We start from the raw sequence: 16,715 nt of genomic DNA, 5'->3' as shown, positions 1-16,715 counted from the left end.
TTATAGCTAGATCGTTAATCCAGAAACTCAGCTAATGTTCTGGGGTCCCGGGTTCGAATCTCGCCACAGAAGATGGTTGGAATTTGAATTCAATAAAAAGTATCTGGAAGTAAGAGCCTACTAATGATCATCAACCATTGTCTATTGTCAGAAAAACCCATCTGGTTCCTTTAGAGAAGGAAATCTGCCGTCCTTACCTGGCCTACATGTGACTCCGGAGCCACAGCAATGTAGTTGACTCTCAACTGCCCTGAGGCAACTAGGGATGGGCAACAAATGCTGGCCCAGCCAGCAATGTCCATGTCCCACAGATGAATCTGTTTACAATTGCTGCTTACTGTGCTTGATCAGTTAAGCCTGGGTATGGACTCAGGGAAAAGTTATAGAAACCAAGGGGTGAATTTTCTGGTTCCGCTGGCCACGGGAATCATAGTGGGCAAGAGGTGGACCATGGAAAGGTCTGCTGTTGGCCTCGGGTCTGACTTCTAAGGTGGGATTTTCCGAGCACGCCCCGAAACTGGAAAATCCCACCTTTGAGGTCAGGCTGGAGGCATGGAGTAAATATCATAAAGCACAGTAAATAAAACTCATTACCCATTGAAACTAATGTAATTTCTTTGTAGATCAGAAATATAAAATTTACTACAATGGTCTCTAGGATTTGTCTGGCAATGATCGGTGAAAATATATCTGTCCATTTTTCCTCTCTCGCTCCCATGAGAATGTTTCTAACATGGATAAGTGCTTTTGCGGTGATTCAGTCAAGATTGAGGACTTGTCACGTAAGTAATCGTGGAGATGCATTTACGTTTTAACATTTTGTTCTCCAATACAAGGGTGTATTTGAAAAGAAGATTGAAAATGCATTAAAGAGCTCCACTGCTAACTCATAAAAAATCTGAGTCCACAGGTAGTTAAAGTTGGTCTTTTGTTTGCTCATTCTCAGGATGTGAACATCACTCACCCCAGCCTGCATTTATTATCCATTTTAACTGCCCTTAAGTAAGTGGGGTGAGTCACCTTCTTGAACTGCTGGAACCCATGTGGTGTAAGTATTCCTGATGTAGAGATGCCGGCGTTGGACTGGGGTAAACACAGCAAGAAGTCTCACAACACCAGGTTAGAATCCAACCAGTTTTTTTTAAATAAACCAGTTTTTTCAAATAAACTGGTTGGACTCTAACCTGGTGTTGTGAGACTTCTTACTGTGTAAGTATTCCCACAGTGCTGTTGGGAAGGGGGAGTCCAGGATTTTGACCCAATGATAGTGAAAGAATGGCGATATAGTTCTAAGTGAGGATGGTGAGTGTCTTTGACGGGAGCTGATAGCGTTCCGTGTATTTGCCACCTTGTCCCCCGAAATGGCAGAGCTTGAGAGTTTGGAAGTTGCAGTTGAAGACCCCTTTGGTGAGTTGCTGCAGGACAGCTCCTAAATGGTACGCACTGCTGCCACTGTACATTGATGGTGGAGGGAGTGAATGCTTAAGAGGGTGGATGGGCCACCAATTATACAGCTGTTTTGTCCTGTATGGTAGTAAGCTTTTGAGTATAGTAGGAGCTACCAGGTTGCTACAAAAAAGAATCATCTGGTTCACGAGTGCCCTTAAGAGAAAAAAGATCTTTCTTTTCATGGGCATCACAGGTAGGCCAGCATTCATCCCTAGTTGCCCAAGACAAGTTGAAGAGTCAACCACATTGCTGTGGCTCTGGAGTCACATGTAGACCAGACCAGGTAAGGATGCTAGATTTCCTTCCCTAAAGAACATTAGTGAACCAGATGGTCTTTTCCGACAATTGACAATGGTCATCAATAGATTCTTAATTCAAATTCCACCATCTGCCGTGGTGGGATTCAAACCCGGGTCCCCAGAATATTAGCTGAGTTTCTGGATTAATAGACTAATGATAATATCACTGGGCCACGGCCTTCCCATCCACCACCTCTATCCAGTCTGGCCTATATGTGACTCCAGGCACACAGCAATGTAGTTGACCCTTAGCCCCTGAAATGACCTAGCAAATCAGTTAGTTGAGAAAAATGTCTGCTATTAGTTATGATCATGTGATCAGGCAGTGCTTGCTGGGCCATCCTGAGTGTGCTAATAGCTACACTAACAACCAGTTTAAGATAATTAATTGCACTCATAAATGACTCATTTAGATGACATACATTTATACACAGGGACCTGTTCTGTGCAAACGAAATCAATCTGTTCAAGCCTTGTGCCTTTTTTACCGGGATTACCCGGGAGCTTGGGGGGTCCATAGTTCCCCATTGCTTTCTCCATGGCAACGTCTCAGCCAATCAGAACCATCTTGCCAACCGATCAGTACACTTTTCTCCCTCAGTACAAACTGTTGTTTGAAATTGGGCATTCTTGCATTTGTCCTGATGAGTGCAAGATGAAAAGTTTCAGCAACACGTCTCTCTTTTTAGCAGTATTCACTTTGTTGTCAAGGAAATGGTTCAGCACCATTTTCTCAAAGGCAATTGGGTTTGGGTGGTAAATGCTGCCTTGCCTCTTGGGCTCCCATCCCATTAATGAAGTAAAAAAAATCCTTGGGTGGGTCACTAGTCCCATGGAGTTATACCCCGTCAAGAAATCAGTGTGTTCAGTCAAGGACGGGAAAAGAGTAAACCATCAAAAGAAATAAATTAACATGTGTTTGAACATCAAATAAAATGTGTTGAAACATAAATTTACAAAGAGTTGTTCTCCAGTGTATGGTGGCAATGAGTGGGAAGTAGCAAGTTCCTCATGCTGTGAGTTCTCATCTAAACCATCTGCCAGTGATAAAGTGCTAAATGCAGGAAGGATCATTCCCAAAGGGAGGCAAGGAAAAACCGGGAAAGTGAGTCATGTTTTACCCAATTCTCAGGCATTTCCTTACATTTGAGCATCTTCAGGAGGTCGGGATTAAGTCCCAGCTGTGTTGTGAGTCGGAATGATACACGGTTTGTTGAGATGAAGTACATTAAAAATGGATCTTTGGGGCAAGTTAAAAATGAGCCTGGTTCGGCACATGTATTTAAAGAACACACAATACATAATCTACTTCATCCTCATGTTGTTCTGTGAGCACAAAAGGGAAATGCATTTGAGTTCTGTAATTGGAACTGGCCTGGAATTCTTGCATTTCTCCATTCTCTCCCCACTCTCCATGTAAAATCATTCCGACTAACTCTCCCAGTGCTGAAGAAGTCACTTTGGACTCGAAACGTTAACTCTGTTTCTCGCTCCACAGTTGCTGCCAGACCTGCTGAGCTTTTCCAGCACTTTCTGCATTCGTTTCAGATCTCCAGCACCCACAGTATTTTGCTTTGATCTCTATGTGCTTTTTACCTGGTCCACTTGTAAGTGGCTCCTTCTCCTTAAGACACTCTTTCCCTTTTCTTTCAGAACCATCAATTATTAAACTCTTAATCACTCATCTTTTGCTGGCTGTCATCCCCTCTCCAAGCTCCTCTTCCCTTTGCCACTTCTAAATCTGCGCCCAGTTTTCTCACAGCTTTACATTTTGACTCAATCCTAGATTTAACCTCTACAACAGGAGTTCACGGCTGACATTCTCTGCGGCTCTGAGCATGATGCATGGTCCACCTTTCATTCTTCATTCCTCTGTGGCCTTTAAGACGGCTCATCCACGCCATGCCCCTTCCCCCTCCAACACGATGGAGTGACATGGCGGAACTGTGGTTAGCAGTGCCAGGGACCCGGTTCGATACCTGGCTTGGTCACTGTCCGTGTGGTGTCTTGCATGTTCTCCCCGTGTCTGCGTGGGTTTCCTCTGGATGCTTTGGTTTCCTCTCACAGAATGAATGACGTGCTAAATTCTCCCTCAGTGTACCCAAACAAGTCCAAAGTGTGGTGACTAGGAGTACCTTCACAGTAACTTCATTGCAGTGTTAATGTAAGCCTACTTGTGACTAATAAATAGACAAATTTTCCTCTGATCACAGCAAAAGCATTACCACTGATGGTTTCTCTTCCTGACATTGGAGTTCAATAAGGATCCATTGTTAACCCTCCCCTCTCCTTATTTTATAATATTCTTTGACGGCATCACTAGTGTCATGGTGGGAATTTGAAGACCAAGTTGCGAATTCTGAAAACAGCTCACGGTGACACAGAAACGTCAGTCACTTTGGAATGGGAACTGCGCTAGGGGCAGCGGACCACGTGGAGATGAAGATAAGGGTTGAGTGAGTGTTAGTGAAGGGACGAAGATGGAAAGATAGCAAGGAGAACATCAAAAAAATCAAGCTGGTTAAAAAAAAAACTGGTGGATTTTTGGGTCCTGTGAATATCGGTAAGTCTAGTCAATAGATCTGCCTCACTCCTATCATCCTTACTCAATTCTTGGTGGAACAATGGTTAGCACTGCTGCCTCACAGCGCAAGGGACCCAGGTTTGATTCCCAGCTTGGGTAACTGTCTGTATGGAGTTTGCACATGCTCCCCATGTCTGCATGGGTTTCCTCCGGATGCTCTGGTTTCCTCTCACGGTCCAAAAGGTATGCTGGTTAGGTGAATTGGACGTACTAAATTCTCCCTGAACAGCTGCCAGGATGTAGCAACTAAGGGATTTTCACTGTAACTTCATTGCAGTGTTAACGTAAGCCTACTTGTGACTAATAAATAAACTTTACTTTTTACCTTTAACTCACTTTGTTACAATCCCTCTCCTTCCAAGGACAAGCTCATCACTACCCTGTTCACTTTACAGTGGATACCCATTCCCAATCATTCTGACCCCTCATCATTCCACTCCCCATTTCCCCCTTCCCTCTTTGCTTCCTTGCACTATTCCACTCTCAACACTCTCTCCCCCTCATGTGTTCCACATTCAATCTGTTTTGACCATATCAAAATCTCTGTGTCTCTCATCTCCCCATCTCCGGCTAAAGTCCGATACACTCCCAAGCTGACTACAAAACCCATACCTCCTGTCCGCCGAATACTTTTGTCCCTCTTTGTTTATTGACCCTTCCCGTTCTCTCTCACTCTAGTAAAACCCCAATCTGCCCCAGTATCCCATCACCTACTGACCTCCCTCCACCTCCTTCTCCCTCCAGCTGACACTTCCACTCCGTATCACAGCAATTTGTGTAAGGAGCGGTAATCCATGTGCTGAGAGGTGATGGTGCCTTACAGTCCACTCAGAAAGTCCAAGTTGCTGTGGCAACAATCACTTTGACGTGCATGCTAGTCTGAAGGCGTTCCAATGTTCTCCTCATCACACAGCTGACCAGGAATCTCTCCCTCCCTCACCGTCTGCCATTGGCGTGTGTGTTGGAGAGATTTGCAGGTTGATACTCAGCCTGCTTGGCTGTGCTGCACACGCACTTTCCACGGCCAAGTGGGAATTGAACCCAGATCTTCCGGCTCAGAGGCAGGTTTGCTGCCCACTGCATCGCAAGGTCTCTAAAATATACAGAACACAGCTCCATCAATGCAACAGAGCTCTTGGAGAAAGAAATGATCTTTTTCAGATATTTGGGCTGGAATTTTATGACCTCACTTGGGCCAGGCTGGTAAAATCCAGCCTGAGGCCAACGGAGAATTCCGTTCTGCGTTGAAATTGTGGTCTTGAAGTGGTGTAACCCAAAGACAAAAACGAGGAAGCTTAATCGTGTCACAGGTAAAAACAGTCGGAAGTTTTTGATTTTTAAGAATGGAGCAGGTTGACTGGCCCAAGAGGGTCTGAGGATTGAAGATAAGACATGACAGGGTAGGCCACGTTGGTAGATAGTGGGGAAGAAGTGGAGGATAAAAGCATGTGACAGGAGGCTCAGGAGCATGTCAAGGAGTCGAGGTGCGAGGCAAGGAGTGGGGAGCAGCTGAGAGACAGAAAACAGCAACACCCATAGCAGCAACCTGGTTTGCTGAATTCTCAACAAACCCCTTTTGGCAGATTCATGGGTCCGTCATCAGATAAACATTAAAAATCCAATTTAAATTTCACCTGAAAGTATCACAGATGTACTACAGGGAAAGTGTCACTGCTCCTGTGAACAATTTAACACTAGAATCACCATGTGATTGCACTGGATTCTTCAAAGTGGAATGTGTGATCAGTTTGAATGTATTACAGATATGATTCTACACCCAGAAAGCCTGATGCTTGGAGAGCCTTTTGTTATTCATTAGTCACATGTAAGGCTTACATTAATACTACAATGCAGTTACTGTGAAAATCCCCTAGTCTCCCACACCTGTTCGGGTCAATACATCTAACCAGTACGTCTTTCAGACTGTAGGAGGAAACAGGAGCACCTGGAGGAAACCCACGCAGACACAAGAAGAAAATGATCCTCCCCGATCTTCCCTTTTCTTCTCCCCGCCTGCTTCCTCCGTACTGAAACTCATTACACCTCCACTCTTGTCAAGCTCTGACGAAAGGTCACTGACCTGAAACATTGACTCTTGTTTCTTTCCCTCCAGGTTCTGCCTGGCCTCCTGAACATTCCCAGCTACTTTCTGCTTTTATTTCTGACTACTAGGCTAATTGGTGCTTTGGATTTGTTTTAGCAAGCGGCAGTCAGGGCTAGTGCACGGGGAGAATGACACAGTCTACCTGGGAGACCGTCTGAATTTAACACCTCGGCATGTAGACAGACTCAGGAATTCTGAGCAGTGGCAGGGTATTAATAACACAATCATCAGTAACTCCACTTCTGTCAGTCTGTGGGGAAATCCCTCCACACAGTTGGTCCACGACTGCTAAGCAACCCGATGACTGTTGCTGCAAACGATCTCCCAGATAAGGGCCGGTTTTTTGTGCCTTTCCCTGGTGTCAGTAAATGTATTAAAAAAAAATACCGCCCGCCCGTAATCATAATCCTTTCAGCCGCAGAGCAATTTTCTATTATTAACCAGTTAGATTTGGACTCCTGTTTGACTGTGATCTGGATATGCTGTGGAGTTCACACCTCATTATGACACTTGGCTCCTGAGAGCTGCGTTGTAATGAAGGTGCTGTCTCGCTGCTGTGTTATCAGTGTTGTACAGGTACAAGTCCGTCATGATTCATACTTGTGTTATTATCTTATGGTTGCCTGGAGCGATAGTGTCGCGCTGTAATTGCTTTTCCTCCCAGACTCACCTAAGTAGTCGCACAGAGGCACTGAAATGTACTGACTTTTAATAGGAAGTCAATCTCGAGGGATGGATTTTTTTTTTGCCTTTCCCCCCCTCCCCTCCCACATCCCCCGCTCCTCCTGCAGAGAAAGGGGCGTAGCTGACCACTCAAGTTTCAAACTGGGCCTCATTTCTTCTAGGGCCCAGGGGTTGGGGGCTAGAGCCGGATGGGTCTAGACAGCTTTGACCTCAAGGACAGTTCATTCCTGTGAGCAGAGAGCTGTCCTAGAGAGACTGAGCCTATATTAAACGGAGCTACAGAGAAAATAGGAGCAGGAGCTGGCCATTTGGCCCTTCGAGCCTCCTCTGCTATTCATTTTGACCATGGCTGATCATCAAATTCAATATCCTGATCCCCATTTCCCCATATCCCTTGATCCCTTTAGTCCCAAGGGCTATATCTAATCCCTTCTTGAAATCACACAATTGCTTTCTGTGGGAGTGAATTCCACACATTCACCACCCTCTGGGTGAAGAAATTCAGTTCTAAAAGGTTTACCCCCTATCCTCAAACCATGACCCCTAGATCTGGACTCCCCACCAATGCAAACGTTCTTTCTGAATGTATCCTGTCTAATCCTGTTAGGATTTTATAAGTTTCTATGAGATCCCCTCTCATGCTTCTAAACTCCGATATGACTTAGTGTCTCCTCAAATGACAGACCTGCCATCCCAGGAATCAGCCTGTACTCCCTCTATTAGAGGGAGGACACCCTTCCTTAGATAAGGACACCAAAACTGCACACAATACTCCAGCTGTGGCGTCACACCAAGGCCCCCTGTATAATTGCAGTAAACCATCCCTATACACTATACTTGGGGGACCTCAATGAAATATATAAACCCTTCATTTTTCTAAGTTTTTGAGTTTATTTATTAGTCACAAATAAGTCTTACATTAACACAGCAGTGAAGTTACTGTGAAATTCCCCTAATCCCCTAAACAGTCCGGCGCCTGTTTGGGTCAATGCACCTAATCAGCACAGCTTTCAGAATGTGGGAGAAAACTGGACCATCTGGAGGAAACCCACGCAGACACAGGGAGAACCTGCAAACTCCAGCGACCCAAGCTGGGAATCGGACCCAGGTCCCTGATGCTGTGAAGTAGCAGTGCTAACCATTACACTACCATGCCACACACTTCTCCTGGCTGAATTAGGGGGACATAGTTCAGGATAAGGTCAGCCATTTAGGACTGAGATGAGAAGGAGTTTCTTCACTCAGAACAAACATACGAATTAGGAGCAGGATTAGGCCATTGGGCCCACTGGGCCTGCTCCACCATTCAATAAGATCGAGGCTGAACCCATTGTGACCTTCACTCCACATTCCCCCTCCCTCTACCCCGATACCCTTTGACTCCCTCATTGGTCAAGAATCTATCCACCTCTGCCTTCTAAATGACCCTGGCTCCACAGCTCTCTGAGAAAGAGAGCTCCAAAAACTCACCACCCTCTGGAGAGAATTCATTTCTTCTCATCTCTCTAGTAAACGGGAGGCCCTCTATTTTTAAACTGTGCCTGTGAAGAGGCTTTGAATCTTTGGAAGTCTCCATTCCAGAGATGTTTGGTCATTGAGTATTTTCAAGGTAGAAATGGATGGACTTTTGGGCACCAAGTATACCGAGGGATATGGAGATCAGGTGCACAAGTGGAATTGAGGCAGGGGTTAAGTCATGATCTTATTGAATACTGAAGAAAGGCTTGAAAGGCCTATTCCTGCTTCTATGTTCAACGTTTCCATGTGTTTCTCTGAAGCAGACTTGAGGGGCCGAATGAACTACTGATCCTGCATCTTAGGAAGGAAGTCAGGTTTCTAACTGGAGGCTGGGGTCACTCCATGGTGACAGATGGAGCGATACTGAACAGTAAACTACTGCCCTTCTCTTTGGAATGCGATTGGCCACCAGGCAAAAAAATGGTGAACATTCTGTCCTTTAGTGGGGGCCAGATGCTGCAGATGTCAATCAGAGATCCTGAAGCAGTCTGACTCACTCTAACCTCATGAAATGACTGCCCATGTCCCAACTCGATATTGCCCGAGGAGAAGTTTTCTCCGTGGACTTGATGCTGAGGTGGGGGTGAGGTGAGATCGGCATGTTCCTGCAGCATGTATTATGGAGCTAGCAAGAGTGCGTATCTGTACCTTCAAACTCCACAACAAAAAAAACCTCAATAAAAATAAACTTCTAACATTTTTGTCACGTCATTTACTGATCGGAATACCAGGCAGATCTTTTGTGTCCCAATCTATGCCCATGTTCTGCTTGGAAATTTCAATAGTGTAGCTTCTAATGCATTATCCAGACTACAATTCATTTTGGATGAAGTTGACAACTTGTTTTAGAGGTTACTGAGAGGTAAAGTTTTCCAATCCTATTTTTAGGCCTCATTATTATTGATAGTGGTGAACTTGCTCCAGTATCGCTCGCTAGAATAGTACCCTTTGGCACAATAGAAATATAAATTACTATCCTTCACTGGATAAATTACTAAACACTATGATTGTGCCCAGAACTTACAGCACAGAAACAGACCATTCAGCCCATCTGGTCAATGCCAGTACTATGCTCCATTTCAGTCTCCTCTCTCCCCTCTACATTTAATCCTATCAGCATTTCCTGATACTGCTTTTTCCCTCCATGTACCTAGCTAACTTTCCCATAAGTTTATCTATATTATTTATCTCTCCTGAAGGGGAAGCGATGGCCTAGTGGTATTATCGCTAGTCTATTAATCCGGAAACTCAGCTGATGTTCTGGGGACCTGGTTTCGAATCCCACCATCGCAGATGGTGGAAACTGATTCAATGAAAAATATCTAGAATTTAGAATCTACTGATGACCATGAAACTATTGTCAGGAAAAACCCTTCTGGTTCACTAATGCCCTTTAGGGAAGGAAATCTGCCATCCTTACCCAGCCTGGCCTACATGTGGCTCCAGAACCACAGTAAATGTGGTTGACTCTCAACTGCCCTCTGACCAAGGACAACTAGGGATGGACAATAAATGCTGACCAGCCAATGAGGTCCATGACCCATGAATTAATTATATGACAAGTTCCACATTCTCTCGGTAAAATTGTTTCCACTGATTTATTTATCTGATTCATTAGTGACTTTCCTAAATTAATGACGTCTAATTCTGGACTTTTCTAAAAGTGGAAATACAGGCCGGAATTTTACAGTCCCATCTGCGACGGGAATCGGAGCGGGCAAGGGATGGACCATGGGAAGGTCTGTTAACCCCGGAGGGATTTTACGGTTTCAGGACAAGTGAGGCAGTATAATCCCACCCATATTATCTATATTAATTGTACAGTTGTAGAGAACTCTATCAGGTTACCTCACCCGCTTTTCTAAGGCAGAGTTGGTGGTATGTTATAGTTCAGTAAGAAGTCTCACAACACCAGGTTAAAGTCCAATAGGGCTTTATGTTACAGTTCACCCAGGGAGTTCAAGGCCAGAATTCCCTGACCTCATCTGCGGTGGGATTATCCAGTCCCGCTGCAGTGAATGGAGTTTTAGCTGAGCATAGAATTCTCCATTCACACTAGCATCGGTGATAAGGAGAATGAGATCAAAGAATCCCAGTTTGAGTTTCTGTAGCAATGTGCATGTTGTAGTCTGAGTGGCGCAATGGGTTGGCACTGCTGCCTCACAGCACCAGAGACCCGGGTTCGATTCCCGGCTTTGGGTGACTATCTGTGTAGAGTTTGCACGTTCTCCCCGTGTCTGCGTGGGTTTCCTCCCACAGTTTGAAAGATGTTCTGGTTAGGTGGATTGCCCTTGGAAAATTGCCCCTAACGTGTCCCAAGATGTGTAGGTTAGGAGGATTAGTGGGGTAAATTCCTGGGGTTACAGGGATAGGCTGGGGGTAGGCTGGGTAAGATGCTCTGTGAGAGAGTTGGTGTGGACCTGATGGGCCGAATGGCCTCTTTCTGCACTATTGAGATTCTATGACTCTATGGATAGTGATGGTGGAGTCTCCAGTAATGTATTTCCCATCGGATAACTAACCAGGAATCAGTCCCACTCTTATTGCCTGCCACTAGTGCATGTTGGAAGGACTTACAAGTTAATACTCAAGTTTAGCCACACCATGAATGCATGTTCCTTGGCCGTAAAGCCCTGGAGTGGAACCTGAACCTGCAGAGAGGCAGGGATGCTACCCATTGTACCTCAATACCTCCTGTAGCAAGGAGTTCCAACCTATTCAAGCCATTTTGACAACTGTAACTTCTTGGCAATGGTATTATCCTAGTAAATCTTTTTTGCACAGTGCCCAGTGAGTCGGTATCATTTGATCCAATATCCAGTAGATTAACATCCTGAGCACAGTACGGTGTAAACAATTCACATACAAATTTAACATGACCTTTTTTTGTGTTGCAATTACAGAAATGAACCCCACGTATTTTTCAGAGACTGTGTGTGGGTTCTTTAATTAGCCAACTTAAAATTTGGGGGATAAAAATGAGCTCTATTATTGTTAGAATGTTTGAAAATAAGCCAAAAACCACCTCTTGTGTTTCAAGCACACACTGCCTGCTACCAAAACATCCCGAGTCTTTCCCACTCAAATACTTATCCGAATGTTTGAATCAGGGCAAGACCAAAAGTGCAACATATTTGCAGGGGTCATCATTAACCATCAGCCCACTTGATAAACAATGAGGAATTCTAAAAAAAATTTTCTAAATTATATTGTGGCTAATGTTTAGAATGACCCTGTAACTTGGGTGCAATTTTTAGTGCATTGGTGATATAAACTCTGCGGTGCACTGACTGCACACAGGAGAAATTTAATATAAGTGTGTGAGACATTCTGATAAAATGGCATTCAAGGGAATTAAATTCAATAAATAGCAGCACACGATCTCCTATTACAATGTAACTTTTAATATTTCAGTACCCTACGATTTAAAGTTTTTGCTGCCTCCCATTACAGGTTTCCATGTATTTCAGGGTTAGACACTAATGTAATGGCATTTTGGGCAATTTAATGCATTTTTCTGATACTCAGCAGAAGTCCAGAAGAACTGGGCATTGAGTACAGGAGTTAGGGCATTATGTTACAGTTGTATAAGTCGTTGGTGAGGCCGCACTTGGAGTATTGTGCACAGTTTTAGTCACCCTGTTATAGGAAAGACACTGATAAACTGGAAAGAGTGCAAAGAAGGTTTACGAGGATGAGTGGACCCGAGTTGTAGGGAGAGGTTGGCCAGGTTAGGACTTTATTCCTTGGAACGGAGGAGAACGAGGGGTGACCCTATTAAGGTGTATACAATCATGAGGGGCATAAATAGGATGAACACAAGTAGTCAGGGAAGGGGAATCGAAAACTAGAGGGCACAGGTTTAAGGTGAGAGGGGAAAGATTTAAAAGGGACCCGAGGGGCAACTTCTTCACGCAGAGGATGGTGCGTGTATGGAATGAGCTGCCAGAGAAAATGGTTGAGGCAGATACAATAGCAACATTTAAAAAGCATTTGGTTAAGTACATGGATTGGAGAGGATTAGAGGGATATGGGCCCATCACAGGCAATTGGGGCTAGCTGGAAGGTTACTATGGTCAGCATGGGCCAGTTGGGCCAAAGGGCCTTTTTCTGTGCTGTATTGCTCTATAACTCTATGAATTTAATTAGCAATAGTTTTGTAATGTTGCCACAGGTAAGGATTTAACCCAATCCTCACATTCATGTAAAAAGATTACATCAATTTATTTTTCACGTTTATTGTAATGAAACAACTGCAGGGATTTAATAGCAGCACCATAAAGCAAAACTAGAAACTGGGGGCTGAATTTTCCAGCCCTTTCTACCCCCTTGCCCCCCCCCCATATGGCGCACTGTCCCCTTCCCCTCCCAAATCCCTCCGTGGCGGTCTTCCCTGGCTGCGGACATCAGCAGGACTGGGAGATTCCACTGGTGGTCAACCCCCACTGGCAGAAAGCATGCTGTGGGGTGGCGGACAAGGGGGTTGGGGGGGGGGGGGGGGGGGACAGTTGCGGTGGCCAAAAATCCTGCCCTGAGTCCCAGAAAGCAACAGAAGGACAGATGATCAAACAAAGAAGCAGGTTTTAAGGAGCATCTTACAGTCGGAGAGAGAGCTGGAATGATGGAGAGAGAGAAAGACGGAGCATTGAAAAACAGCAGCCGATGATGCGGTTACCAGTGGTGGCCTGATTAAAATCGAAGAGGCTGAAGAGGTCGGAATTTAATAAGAACAGAGATCCTTGTGGGATTGGAGAGGATTACAAAGATAGAGAGTGTCGGGTGAGGCTTTGTTGGGATTTGGAAATAAGCGTGTGAATTTTAAAATGGAGGCACTGCTTAGCCAGGAGTCAGCAGGTCAGTGAACACAGCGGGTGGTGAATGACGAGGGATTGATGTGGAGAAGCAGAGTCCAGGGCCGGAATATTACAGCCGTCCAGTCTATCGGGATTTTCCCATCCCACTGCAGTGAACAGAGATTTGACTGGGTGCCAAATTCTCCAGCCTCGAGGGGTGGGAGGGTGGTGTGAACGGCCGGTAGGATTGCACCCTCGGGGTAATAAGGTAAGTATGAGGGTTTCAGCGTTAGATTAGATGAGGTAGGAGCGAGGTAGGGGCAGTTTTATAACCAAGGGCGTTGCTGTGTTCACTCTGCAGGCTTGCACTCCTTGCTTTAGCATCAGTGCCAGAGGTGGCTCACTGGGTAATGTTCTCACCCTGGATTAGAAGGTTGTGGGTTCAGATCAGAATCGAGCATAAAATCCAGACGAATATTTTCAGCACTGTGCTGTCTCTCAGGTGAAGTGAGGCCCTGTCTGGTGGATGGCATGATATTATTGAGGAGCACACAGGCTCTCACTGGTGTCCGAGCCAACACTTAACCCTCAGTTATTATCACTGTAATGATGCACTTTCAACGATTTCATTAGTGTACAGCAAAGCATTTACTTACAAGGAACTACAGGAGCAGCAATGTGTCTGCTGCTAGTTCTGGAACACCTCTGCCTCAAGAAATTCCCTCCCCTGGGCTGATTCCCCCCTCTGATTGGTCTCATAGGTCAGGTGACCCATACTCTGCTGTGTTCCCCTTTCAGGGACAAATCATTAAAAGATTGTGATTGGTCAGCTGGTCATTTATTTAATTGTTTTTTTTGTGTGAGTTTGCTGTGCACCAATTGGCTGCTGAGTTTCCCCTATTATAACAATGGCTACCAATCAAAAACATTTCTTCCTCACAACCCACTTCCTGTAAGGACTCCATTCATTTCTCTCGATCCCTCCAGTTCCATATCATTTCTGCTGCTGCATCAATGCTTCTCTGACACACCTTCTCTTCTCTTCAGCCGAGGATTCCTCACACTCGGGTTGCCAAGGCCCTCGACTCTGTTAAACCCTCCTGTTCTTACCCCCTTCTCCTGCCTCCCATAACAGTGAGAGCGCTCCCCTTTTGTCCTCGCTTTCCAACCCACCAGCCCCTGCATTCAAAGGCTTTTCCCTGTGCATGTCTGGGTTTCGTCTGCGTTCTCTGGTTTCCTCCCACAGTCCAAATATGAGGTTAAATGGATTGGCTGTGCTAAATTGCCACTCAGTGTCCAAACATGGGCAGGTTATGTGGATTAGCCATGGTAAATTCACAGGGTTACAGGGATAGGATGGAGAGGAGGGCCTGAGCTTCCAGTTGCTTGCGATTTTAACTCAGCACTTTGCTCTCATGGTCACGTCTCTGCCCTCAGCCTCCTGCAGAGTTCCAGTGAAGCTCAACACAATTAGACACTTCTGGATCCAGCAATGAGCTGGACAGTTTCAGGCTGTGAACTGTGTCTGATTCTGTTTTTTTGCCATGTGTCAGTCTGAATCTTGTTTCTCGTGTTCCTGTTTTCAGACAGAGTCACTCGCTGTTCTACCATTAACACTCACTCAGGACAAATACTTTGGGCAGAATTTTACCGGCAAGTTCATACGGTTTCGCCCGAGGTCGATGGAGAACGCAGTTCTCTGAGCCCCGGGTGGGCGTGCCAGCAAATTCCATTGTTTCTTCATTACACCCATTCCCACTCCCTTTGCCTTTTGTTCCATGACATTTTTGTCATTTAGTCTTTCCCTAAATTCCCTCAGTCTATCTGAACAGGGGCTGGAGTGTGGCGACTGGGGGATTTCACAGTAACTTCATTGCAGTGTTAATGTAAGCCTACTTGTGACACGAGTACAATAAACTTTAATCCCTTGTCCTCTACCCCATCCCAACCTTACCCTATTGTTCTTAGAATCCCTACAGTACAGAAAGAGGCCATTCGACCCATCAAATCTGTACTGACCACAATCCCACCCAGGACCTATTCCTGTAACCCAATGCTTTTATCCTTGCTAGTCCCCTTGACACTAGGGTCAATTTAGCATGGCCAATGAACCTATGCCGCATATCTTTGGACTGTGGGAGGAAACCGGAACACCCGGAGGAAACCCATGCAGACACGGGGAGAATGTGCAAACTCCACACACAGACAGTGACCCGAGGCCGGAATCAGACCTGGGTCTCTGGCACTGTGAGGCAGCAGTGCTCACCACCGTGCTACCCTCCCCTCCGCTCCCCTCCCTATTTCAACAACATAAAACCCATCATATTTCTACCCTGCTTCAGTTCTGAAGAGGGCTGGAAAATTCACTCTGTTTCTCTCTCCACCGATGCTGCTGTGCATTTCCGATCCTTAACGCTTTGATTTCAAAAACATTTCCCTGGTTGTAGAGTGCTTTGGGATGTGCTATGTTCCTGTAAGGCGCTCTGTTAAGTGTAAAGTCTGCCTTTCTTTTCACATGGATTTCTTCCAGCAGGTTGCAAATGAAAGCAATTTTCCATTTCTTCGTCGAACGCTAACTGGTGTAGAACAGCAGTTCGTTGAGAACAGCATCTGCCGACATAGAGTTTTTAGTTGGGGGGTTGGTGGAGAGAGGGAGGGAGGGAGGGGTGCACTGTCACGGAGGGGCTGGTGGATGGTAAAACTGCGAAGGTTTCACATTCACCTTGGTTTGAGGATTGCCTGCTCCAATCTCGCCAGCAGGTGGCAGTCAGACACCAGCCGCTGACTTGTTATCCGCAATGGTTTAATTAGCCAGACCAAGCCAAGATGCAACACTCACAAAACAAATATAAATCTTTCATCCCGCATCTGGGGGAGGAATCAGCTCAAACAACAACTACAACTTGTTCCCTTGGAATTCCTCACTTAGGATTATGAACCCTATCATCTTTCCTGCCCCTAAGATATTTATGACGTTTTTTTTTTGTTGCTCTTTTATATGAGCTGAATTTGCCGCGGTCTATTACGGTCTGTTGTCATTGTATGTGCCGAGCGTCTCCATGTCGACCCCTAGTCTCTACGTCGAGCAAGATATTGAGAGTGATGAAGATTCTGGTTCAACGCAATGAGATTAAATTTATTACAAGCAGCAGCGATATGCAGCACTGCACAGGCTGTGATCGAGCCTGGGTCCAAACAGTCACAGAGACTGATTATTTGACCATTCTATTTGTTCTTTGGCACACTGCTTGCCTTTGCTCTGCCAACACATTTTGATCTCTCGT

The 16,715-nt window shown here is 45.4% G+C and overlaps 1 protein-coding gene across 2 annotated transcripts in view; it reads right to left on the bottom strand.

Moving 5' to 3' along the window:
• The window catches only part of LOC145351827 (cadherin-6-like), a 174,419-nt gene that overhangs the window by 32,689 nt on the left and 125,015 nt on the right, over nucleotides 1-16,715 (bottom strand). The window lies entirely within an intron of this gene.

The sequence above is a fragment of the Carcharhinus amblyrhynchos genome, chromosome 2 (genome assembly GCF_965287045.1).
Source record: "Carcharhinus amblyrhynchos chromosome 2, sCarAmb.v2.hapA, whole genome shotgun sequence".
Lineage (NCBI taxonomy): Eukaryota > Metazoa > Chordata > Chondrichthyes > Carcharhiniformes > Carcharhinidae > Carcharhinus > Carcharhinus amblyrhynchos.
The sequence above is the reverse complement of the archived record's forward strand: the minus strand, read 5'-3'. Positions and strand labels throughout refer to the sequence as shown.